A 12,251-nucleotide genomic window follows, 5' to 3' on the forward strand; every position below is an offset into this window, starting at 1 on the left:
AGCGTGGAGGGTGCAGGGGGGCCGGCTGCACCGGGTGCAACATCTGGGGGGGGCACTCGCACTCGCAGCTCTCTGCCCCTGCCTGGCTCACTCACTCTCTCTCACTGCAGTGCTGGCTGTGCGAATCCGATCCGAGCCGCCGGGTCGCTGCCCACTGTGGAGGGGGGGGTGCCAGCAGTCTTGGATCATCTCCAGGGTATGGTTCCATTTTGATGTTTAGTTTTTGTTCTTGATATTTTTTGTTGTTTACGATGGTTGTGAGGCGACATATAATAGCATGGCCCATGCTAGGTTACTACATTTGTAGATTTGTATTCATAGACCTGCTGAAAATGTGGAGAATGTGTAATGCATGTTCACACTCAATAAAGTGTTTGAAAATGAACTTGTATTTAGATGCATTTTACTTTAATTACATCAGTATTTTCATAACAAACAATACATGTGCTTAGGGGGTAAGGGTTTCTTTAACTAATCTAGTGGAAGAGACTCGAGTGCTAAAATCCACGTATTAGGGGGCGCAAATTACTTGCCTTGCCCCGGGTGCTGACAACCCATGCTACGCCACTGGGCATGGCTAATCTAGTGAAGAGAAAGACCAGGGGAGACAGGAGAGCAGCCTTCCAATATTGGAGGGGCTGCCCCAGAGAGGAGGGGGTTAAGAGCACCTGAAGGCCAGACAAGGAATAATGGATGGAAACTGACCAAGGAGAGATTCAACCTGGAAATAAGGAGGAATTTTCTGACAGTGAGAACCATCAACCGATGGAACAGAAGTTGCTTTCGGAAGTTGTGGGAGCTTCATCTTTGGAGGCTTGGACTAGATGACCTACAAGGCCCCTTCCAACTTTGTTATTCTGTTATCATTCTGTTATTCAGAAGTTTTAGGAGCTTCAACACTGGAGGCTTTCAAGAAGAGACTGGACTGCCATCTGTCAGGAATGGTGTAGGGACTCCTGCTTGGGCAGGGGGTTGGACTAGATGACCTCCAAGATCCCTCCCAACTCTGCTTCAATCCATCCATCCATCCATCCATCCATCCATCCATCCATCCATCCATCCATCCATCCATCCATCCATCCATCCATCCATCCATCTATCTATCTATCTATCTATCTATCTATCTATCTATCTATCTGAAGAACAATTATAAGAACTGGGCATGGGTAGTCTAGTGAAGAGAAGGACCAGGAGAGTGATGAGAGCAGTCTTCCAATATTTGAGGGGCTGCCATAGAGCGGAAGGGGGTCAACCTGTTTCCCAAAGGCCCCGAAGGCCAGACAAGGAATAATAATGGATGGCAACTGATCAAGGAGAGATTCAACCTGGAAATAAGGAGGAATTTTCTGACAGTGAGAACCATCAAAAGGGAACAGAAGTTGCTTTCGGAAGTTGTGGGAGCTTCATCACTGGAGGCTTTCAAGAAGAGACTGGAATACCATCTGTCAGAAAGGGTGTAGGGTCTTTTGCTTGGGCAGGGGGTTGGACTAGATGACCTACAAGGTCCCTTCCAACTCTGTTAATCTTTTGGACAGCCAGGACCTGGATGACTGAGACTCTCCATAGAAACTTTCAGACATCTTAATTTGGAGGACTCCCATGGGGAACAAGAGACCAAGAGAAAACTGCAAAAACCAAGAATTGTGGCTTATGCAATGCTGACAACTAAATCTTGGTTGGGAATTCACAAATACTGGCGGACGGCCTGTTTACTTCAGTCTGCAATTCTTGTACTCATGCTGACCTTAAAAGTCAACATCAAGGTTCATGGCCTTTAATTTCACAACCAGGATTATACATAGATGAGCTACAGGCTGGTTCAAGGAACTAAATGTTGTGTCATATGATATCTGATTCATTATTCATACATCATTGCATTACAAATAAAAATTGTGGAATAACTAGATACGTTTCCAGAGAATGTATGAGTCAGAAGTCAAAAGAAGAACTCAAACAAGCAGAATAGCAGAGTTGGAAGGGACCTTGGAGGTCTTCTAGTCCAACCCCCTGCCTAGGCAGGAAACCCTATACCGTTTCAGGCAAAGGCTATCCAACATCTTCTTAAAGACTTCCAGTGTTGGGGCATTCACAACTTCTGGAGGCAACTTCTGTTCCACTGATTAATTGTTCTAACTGTCAGGAAATTTCTCCTCAGTTCTAAGTTGCTTCTCTCCTTGATTATTTTCCACCCATTGCTTCTTGTTCTGCCCTCAGGTGCTTTGGAGAATAGTTTGACTCCCTCTTCTTTGTGGCAACCCCTGAGATATTGGAACAATGCTAGCATCTCTCTCCTAGTCCTTCTTTTCTTTAAAACCTGGCATAATTACAACTGTCCCTCCTGGCAAATGTATTATATCTGGTTATTTTAGGGTTTTTTTAATTTACTGTGTTTATTTTAGGGGTTTAAAACTTATATTTATATTAGCTTTGTACAGTTCTTTTAATTGCATTTTAACCTCCTCCATGCCAACAGTACATATTTAACTTTTTCATTGTATTTTGTTATATTCTGTATGGACTGTACACCGCCCCGAGTCCCTTTTGGGAGAGGGGGCGGTCTAGAAGCATCAAATATAAATAAATAAATAAATAAATAAATAAAACCAGACATACCCAGTTCCTGCAACCGTTCCTCATATGTTTTAGCCTCCCAGGTAATTTAACCCCAGGGTAATTCTGGGGAGAGGCTTAAAGAAAAATAAAAGAAAAAGAAAAGAAAAGAAAGAAATAGTCATTAAAAAAAAATGAAGTGCCACGGTGGCGCAGTGGTCAGAGTGCAGTACTGCAGGCTACTTCTGCTGACTGCCGGCTGACTGCAATTTAGCAGTTCAAATCTCAACCAGGCTCAAGTTCGACTCAGCCTTCCCTCCTCCCAAGGTGGGTAAAATGAGGACCCAGATTGTTGGGGGGGGGGGGGCAAGAGGCTGACTATGAACTGCTTTGAGAGGGCTGTAAAGCACTATGAAATGGTATGTAAGTCTTATGTGCCATTGCTATTTATCTATCTATCCATCCATCCATCCATCCATCCATCCATCCATCCATCCATCCATCTATCTATCTATCTATCTATCTATCATCTATCTATCATCTATCATCTATCTATCTATCTATCTATCTATCATCATCTATCTATCTATCATCTATCTATCTATCTATCTATCTATCTATCTATCTGTCTATCTATCATCATCTATCTATCTATCTATCTACGTCTGTCTAACATCTATCTATCTCTATCATCTATCTATCCATCCATCCATCCATCCATCCATCCATCCATATTATCTATCTATCTATCTATCTATCTATCTATCTATCTATCTATCTATCTATCTATCTGTTTGTCTAACATCTATCTATCTCTATCATCTATCTATCTATACGTCTGTCTAACATCTATCCATCTCTATCATCTATCTATTTATCCATCCATCCACCCATCCATCTATCATCTATCTGTCTGTCTGTCTGTCTGTCTATCTATCTATCTATCTATCTATCTATCTATCTACATCTGTCTAACATCTATCTATCTCTATCATCTATCTATCTATCTATCTATCTATCTATCTATCTATCTATCTATCATCTATCCATTCCATCCATCATCTATCTATCTATCTATCTATCTATCTATCTATCTATCTATCTATCTATCTATCTATCTATCTATCTATATCTATCTATGTCTAACATCTATCTCTATCATCTATCTATCTATCTACCTACCTACCTACCTACCTACCTACCTACCTACCTACCTACCTACCTATGAGCCATCCATGTGCAGCAGCTGCCAAAAAAGCCAACACATTTCTAGGCTGCATCAACAGAGGGATAAAATCAAGATCAGGTGAAGGGTTAATACCAGTTTATAAGGCCTTGGTAAGGCCACACTTGAAATACGACATTCGGTTTTGTTCGCCACATTAAAAAAAGATGTGGAGACTCTAGAAAGAGTGCAGAGAAGAGCAACAAAGAGGATTAGGGGACTGGAGGCTAAAACATATGAAGAACGGTTGCAGGAACTGGGTATGTTTAGCTTAAGCGAAAGAAGGACCAGGGGAGACATGATAGCAGTGTTCCAATATCTCAGGGGTTGCCACAAAGAAGAGGGAGTCAAGCTATTCTCCAAGGCACCTGAGGGTAGAACAAGAAGCAATGGGTGGAAACTAATCAAGCAGAGAAGCAACCTAGAGCTGAGGAGAAACTTCCTGACAGAACAATTAATCAGTGGAACAGAAGTTGCCTCCAGAAGATGTGAATGCCCCAACACTGGAAGTCCAAAATCCAGATGATTTTGGATAGCCATTTGTCTGAAATGGTTTAGGGTTTCCTGCCTAGACAGGGAGTTGGACTAGAAGACCTCCAAGGTCCCTTCCAACTCTGCTATTGTATTGTATAGTCTAGCATCTATTTATTTATCTCTATCATCTATCTATCTATCATCTATCTATCTATCTATCTATCTATCTATCTATCTATCTATCATCTATCTATCTATCTATCTATCTATCATCAGAATCCAGTACTGCAGGCTACTTCTGCTGACTGCCGGCTGCCTGCAATTTGACCGTTCAAATCCCACCAGGCTCAAGGTTGACTCAGCCTTCCGTCCTTCCGAGGTGGGTCAAATGAGGATCCAGAGTGTTGTGGGGCAAGAGGCTGACTCTGTAACCTGCTTAGAGAGGGCTGTAAAGTGGTATGTAAGTCTAAGTGCTACTGCTATTGCTGCCAAGGCCTTAGAAAATGGTATTAACACTTCATGTGAGTTTGATTCTGTCCCTCTGTTGATGCAGCCTAGAATTGCATTGCTTAATCCATCTGTTTAGATGATCAGCATAAGATTCCTTGTGTATGAATTTCTGTAAACAAGAATAGCTTCGGAAAAGAACGGAAGTGGGATATTTTGCAAATCTCCAGCAAAAGGTTTTGGGATCCAATCTGTCTTCCATCTTGGCAGTCAGGGAGAAGTTTCAGAGCATGCAAATAATTAATCTCAAAGTTCAACTCTTCAACTGGATTTGTGAACAGACTGGACTTCTGGAGCAGATCCCAAAGTCCTCTTAATGATCTAATTGAATCAAACGCTTCTAAATGTATTTGACCGCTTCAGGTAATTTCAGGCATGGGTGACATTCCCCCCCCCCAATCAGATCAGAATCCAAATGGAACAAATTGAATGCAGAGATTCCATTTGATTCGATTCAATTCAGTGATTTAGTGTGAACATCCAAATCAGATCAATTTTTCCAGGGGGGGGGGAGGAAGGTGAGTGGCTATAGAAATTGGATGGATGGATGGATGGATGGATGGATGGATGGATAAAAAAGGGAGGGAGGGAAGAAAGAAGGAAGGAAGGAAGGAAGGAAGGAAAAAAGGAAGGAAGGAAGGAAGGAAGGAAGGAAGGAAGGAAAGAAGAATGAAAGAAAGATGGAAGGAAGGAGAAAATAAAAAAGAAAGAAGGAAAAGAAAGAAAAAAGAAAGGACAAGAAAGAAGAAAGGAAGATAGGAGGGAGGAAAGAAAGAAAGATGGAAGAAAGGAAGGAGAGAAGAAAAAAGAAAGAAGGAAAAGAAAGAAAGAAAGAAAGAAAGAAAGAAGGACAAGAAAGAAGAAAGGAAGGAAGGAGGGAGGAAAGAAAGAAAGATGGAAGAAAGGAAGGAGAGAAGAAAAAAGAATACAGAATAAAAAGAAAGAAAAGAAAGAAAAAGAAAGAAGGAAAGAAGGAGAAGAGAGGAAGGAAGGAAGAAATAAAGATGGAAGGAAAAAAGAAAAAAGAAAGAAGTAAAAGAAAGGAAAAAGAAAGAAGGAAAGGAAGGAAAGGAAGAAAGAAAGAGAGAGAGAGAGAGAAAGAGAGAAAATGAATTGGTAATCCAAATCTACAAGGATCACAAATACAGATTAAATTATCTGTCTTGGATTCTGCCTAATTTGGAGAACTTAATTTGCCATCATAATGGGCATTTCCCGTTCAGCACTAAAGAAAATGCCTTTGCATTAAGCGACTGGAGGCTAAAAACATACAAAGAACGGTTGCAGGAACTGGGCATGGCTAGTCCAGTGAAAAGAAGGACAAGGGGTGATATAATAGCAGTTTTCCAGAGAAAAGGCTCCAAAGCACCAGAAGGCAGGACCAAAAACAATGGATGGAAACTAACCAAGGAGAGAAGCAATCTGGAACTAAGGAGAAACTTCCTAGCAGTGAGGACAATTAACAGAAGTTGCCACCAGAAGTCCTCATTGCCCCATCACTGGAGGTGTTTCCGAAGAGATTGGACAACCATGTGTCTGAAATGGTATAAGATCTTCTGCTTGAGCAGGGGGTTGGACTAGAAGACCTCCAAGGTCCTTTCCAGCTCCAGGAGTCTCTGATTCTTCTTTAGACGTGTCTCAATTGCAATTGAAGGCATCCATTGTTGCCTGCAACTCCCATCGGTACCAAAACCAAGAGACATAAATTAAATCCTTCACACCTTGCGCATCAATGAAGATGTTCTGCTTGCTCGGGACTTTCCAGCGCAACCAATTTTTTTTAATAGTTTCCCAGCAGAAAGTGGGGGGGGGGGAATAATAATAATAATGGCCGCTTTGATATTCCGATTTGTTCCAAGGGACATTCAATGGAAGAACAGCCAATCCTTAGCTCAACTGAACTCAGCTGACCCTGAACAGGGGTTTTTCAAACTTTTACGGAAACTTCGTCAAATAATTTTTTTTTTCAAAATCCTGAAATCTCAGGTCAAGAAGCAAAGTATGGGTGGTTCCAAAATTGTTGGATTCCAGTTAATTTTGGGAGATTGGGTTTTGTTTTTTTCCACCCGAGGTTTCCCATCAAGTTTTTAAAGGATCCCGCAATTCTGTAGAATATCATTGGGAGGGGGGGGGGGGAAACCCCAATCTAGGAAAGTCAGCAAAACTGGGGAAAAAGGAAAACACCAGAAAATCCCCAGCGGATCACTGGTTTGGAAAATTAAAAAAAGAAAAAGAAAAATCCACCTGGATGAATTGCAAGGATGGAAACTAATCAAGGAGAGAAGCAACCTAGAACTAAGGAGAAGGTTCCTAACAGTGAGAAGAATTAACCAGTGGAACTGCTTGCCACCAGAAGTTGTAAATGCTCCAACACTGGACGTTTTTAAGAAGAGGTTGGAAAACCATTGGTCTGAAGTGGTGTAGGCAGGGTATTCTGCCTAAGCAGGAGGTTGGACTAGAAGACCTCCAAGGTCCCTTCCAACTCTGTTATTCTATTCTATTCCATTCCATTCGTTTTCTTTTCTTTTCCTTTCCATTCCATATTTTCTATTATATTCCATTCCATTGCATTCATTTTCTATTCTATTTCATTCCATATTTTCTTTTCTGTTCTATTCCATTCCATTCCATATTTTCTATTCTTTCATTCCAGTCCATATTTTCTATTCCATTCCATTCCATATTTTCTATTCTATTCTATTTCATTCCATTCCATATTTTCTTTTCTGTTCTATTCCATTCTATTCCATATTTTATATTCTATTCTATTCCATTCCATCTTTTATATTCTATTTCATTCCATTCCATCTTTTATATTCTATTCCATTCCATCTTTTATATTCTATTCTATTCTATTCCATTCCATCCCATATTTTCTTTTCTGTTCCATTCCATTCCATATTTCTATTCTATTCCATTGCATTCATTTTATATTCTATTCTATTCCATATTTTCTTTTCTGTTCTATTCCATTCCATTCCATATTTTCTATTCTATTCTATTCTATTCCATTCCATATTTTCTATTCTATTCTATTCCACTCCATTCCATATTTTCTATTCTATTTCATTCCATTCCTTTTCTATTCCATTCCAAAGCACCAGAAAGCAAGTAAAAAAACAATTGATGGAAACTAATCAAGGTGAGATGCAATCTAGAACTAAGGAGAAATTTCCTGACAGCGAGAACAATCAACCAGTGGAACAACTTGCCTCCAGAAACTGTGGATAGTCCATCAATGGACGATTTTCAAGAAGAGATTGGACAACCATCTGTCTGAAATGGTATAAGATCTTCCGCTTGAGCAGGGGGTTGGACTAGAAGACCTCCAAGGTCCCTCCCAACTCTGTTCTTCTGCACAGATGCGGTCAGGAATGGAGACATTATTTTGTGTCTTTTGGGTTTAATACTGTTTTGGTGGTGGTGTCGATTCTGTATTTGGATTATTATTTTTTTGTTTAAGTTTGTTAAATCGCTGTTGCATTGTTGCAGAAATTTAAATACTTATTAGCCGTAACAGCCACGTTGTAGCTTGTTAGTCTAATAGCTCTTGACATGATAAGCTGGTCAACCTATATTTTAATTTTCTTTAACCTTGTTAACAAGATATCTGCCAATAAGGCTTGGCCTCTCCTTTCTTTTTCCTCTTTTGATTTGACCCCCCAAAATCTTGTAACCCTTTCTATAGTCCACCTTCAGTGGCTGCAGTAGCCCCTATCTTTGCTAACCAATTTTCATTTACAGTGTGTCCTCAACCGACAATCCCGTTTGAGTCCAAACTTTCTGTTGCTAACGGAGACAATTGTTGTGCATTTTGCCCCATTTCAACGACCTTTGTTGCCACCATTGTTATGTGAATCATTTGTAAATTTGTAACACAGTTTTTAAGTGAATCCCACTTCCCCCTTGACAGGCGGTCCCCACTGCAACCGTCATAAACGTGAGTCGATTGCCAAGTGTCCGAAAATTTGATCACGGGACCACGACAAAGGACAGAAGTGTGAAAAAACGCTTCTAAGTGTTACTTTTGAAGTTGCCGTTGTCATTTTCGACGGTCGCTAAATGAACTGTTGCAAGTCGAGAACTACCTGTAGTAGTTGCTACTCTGAGTTCCATCTCTTAAAAAACAGTGAAATTTGGTGGGCCCCCGGCATGCTTCTCCTCTGACCCAGTTCCTGCCTTCTGGAATATCATAAACCTTGATTCACGATCGTCCGTGATCGCCTGGCATTTGATAAGATCTTGGAAAACTGGATGTTCCCCACAAAGTGAAATTTGGAAGTGAAGTCAGCTCGTTGATGGGGTGCCGTGCTATTTATTACTGGAGTTGGCGTGCTCCCTGGTGCCCGTTATTCCATAATTAATTGTGGTTTGGGGTCTTGGCTTCATTTTAGTCCGGTCTGTAGCTGTTCTGACCGAGGCTTCCCAAGAGCGTGAAGCAAACTCCTTGTCCCGACAAAACCCCTTTTATTAATTGACTGTGAATTCCACTCCTTCACATCACAGCAAAGTCTTTCTAGGGAGGATTTACAGTCACAGACCTTCTCTGGCTTGGAGAGCTGCCAGGCCGATATCTGCAAAACTTGGCAAGGAGTCTCGGAGAGTCACAAACAAATTAAGTGAACTAATGGCCTCCTGCAAACTCCACTCCCCTTTCGCTCCTCTTTTACTTCCTCTGGGAGGGGCCCTTCATTGTCCACCTGTGGCCTTACTCCCAAGTTGACCCCTGTTCTTTAGCCATTCCCTTCGTCTGGCCACTCTGCATTTGCACACACTGGGAACAGGCTCCAGCTGTTCTTCTGCCTCACTGATGTCTGACTCTGAAGGCAGCTGATAACTGTCAGACCAGTGGCGTAGCGTGGGGGTGCAGGGGGGGCCGGCCGCACCGGGCGCAACATCTGAGAGGGGCGCGCTCGCACTCGCCTGCCTACACCTGCGGCTCGTAGCTCTCACGGTACTGCCCGCTCCTCCGCCGCCGGTTCGGCAGGAGGAAGGCGGGGTGTCCAGCAGTCTGAAAACGGGGCGGGGACAGCGCCTTAAAGACACCGCCAGCGCCTCCCTACGCCAGACATTTGCCCCTTGTCGGTCCTTCGTGGCCGCTCTTGGCCTTCCCCCCTCTTCCCCCCCCCCGACGGACCTCCTGCGCCTTTAAGGCGATTGCAGAGCTGCTACTTTTGGGGCCAACTTAGATCTGCTGGGGGGGGGGGCTGAAATCCGCTCGGTAGAGCTTTGCCCTCCCGTTCACGCAGCTCTTCGAAGAATAGAAGTCGTGCCAGGGTGAAACATGTCTGTCCCGGCTGACCTTTTTCTCTGATACTAACATAATTTGGGTTCCGCTAAATGTTTGTGTGGGACATCAAAAGTCTCTTGCATCCCTCAAGTAATCTGGAAGAAACCAAAGCGGGCGAACATATTTATGCAGCTGTGTAAAACAGGTGGTGGTTTGCTTACTTGTGGCTTGTAAATCAAGATGTGCATTTAAGTCACACGTTATGTGTGAGCGGAGACAGGTCGGGCTTAGCGAAATAATTAGGAGTAAGCAAACTATGGATTTACCTGGGGCGGGGGGGGTGGTTGAAATCTGTTTCCATGAAAAGCCATAGTTGGCTTAGCTGTGGTTTGTTGACTAAATTGCATTCATACAAATTCATGCCTAATTAAAGAATAAGACGTGTGCAATCTGTGGATTCAGGAGTAAAGCAGTATGATTCTAATAAAAGAGAAATATTTGTACCTCAGGGTTGATATGAGGGGTCCTTGGTGCTCCCTGAAGTTGCTTGCGTTTCATTACCCAAGCTAGGTAACATCAGTGCTAGTGACGCCACACTCCTTACTAGCACTGATGATGTTACCTAGTTTGGGTAATGAAACCTCTGCAAGAAAACAAGCAAGCTCAAAGAGCACCAAAGACCCCTCATAATATGATTCTTCGGCAAGCAGGCGTGTTTGACCAATCTTGGCAATCCAGTTTCTGTTCTTGGGAATTTAAATCAATAGTAAGCAAAATAAAGTGTTTGGACATTAGGATGGTCTTGTGAAAGTCTCTGTGTTTGGGAGTACATAAAACACAGCTGCCATTGAGTAATATAATCCTAAAGTTGCAGACACAATAACTGGAGCATATTAAATTCCCTTGCATTTATTTCTGCTGTTATTTTCTGAATCTGTCTAAATCCTTCTTAGTGTGATGCTCTAAATTGTACACAATAATTCAGCATGCGATTTGGCCAACACAGAATGAAAGGGAACACTTCCTTCCTGTGATTTGAAAAGTATACAAATTGTGCTTGCCTTTTTTGCAGCCACATTGCAACATTCACTCATATATTGTATGCAATTATTTTATCTTTTCAAAATACTTGCATAAGTTCTATTACCAAGGCATCACCATGTCCTCCATCCTATACCTGTAGATTTGATTTATGATTTCTAAGGGAAGAAATGTGCATTTGATTCTGTTAAATATCATTACGTTATTTTCAGGAAGAAAGTATTCAAGCAAGGAATATAATTATGTAATTATACAAAATACTAGATAATTGCAATAGAAAATACCTAACTTTGATGACTAAAAAGCAGAGGCTGACATCTTAATTAGATGCAATACTCTTAAATAATAAATTCTTCCTAGCCAAGTGCAAGGTAGAATGTAGGAAATGACTAAAGAGATTCAAATTAAGCACTCTCTGTTAATTGTGACTGTATACAGAACTCCCTCAAAGGTCATTATGAAAATATTAACAAATATCTATACCTAGTGAGACAGACTGAAGTCCTTGACTTACAACAGTTCATTTAGTGACTGACGTTACAACATCACTTTAAAAAGTGACTTATGACCATTTTTCACACTTATGACTGTTGCAATATCCTCACGGTCACATGATCAAAATTCAGATGCTTGGCAACTGACTCGTGTTTATGACTTGCAGTATTGTGGGATCATGTGATCCCCTTTTACGACCTTCTGACAAGCAAAGTCAATGTGGAATCCAGATTCACTTAACAACCGTGCTGCTACAGTGATTCACTTAACAATTGTGGCAAGAAACTGGCCGCAATTTCTTAACATAGGACAAAACTCACTTAACAAATGTCTCACTTAGCAACATAAATTTTGGGCTCAATTGTGGTTGTAAGTCAAGGACTATCTGTAATACTTATAAAAGGTAAAGGTTATGTCTGATTCTAGGGGCCAGTGCTCATCTCCCTTTCTTAGCCGAGCGAGCCATCATTGTCCAAAGATGCTTCTGTGGCAGTGGCGTAGCGTGGGGGGTGCAGGGGGCCCCGGCCGCATTGAAAGGAGGCACGCTGGTCATTCTGCATTGAAAGGGGGCACGCTGGTCTCTCTGCATTGAAAGGGGGCACGCTGGTCTCTCTGCATTGAAAGGGGGCATGCTGGTCATTCCGCATTGAAAGGGGGCATGCTGGTCATTCCGCATTGAAAGGGGGCACGCTGGACACTTAGCAGGGCATAGGCAGGATCACTAAACTC

Source organism: Natrix helvetica (assembly GCF_964273705.1).
Source record: "Natrix helvetica genome assembly, chromosome: 3".
NCBI classification, from domain to species: Eukaryota; Metazoa; Chordata; class Lepidosauria; order Squamata; family Natricidae; genus Natrix; species Natrix helvetica.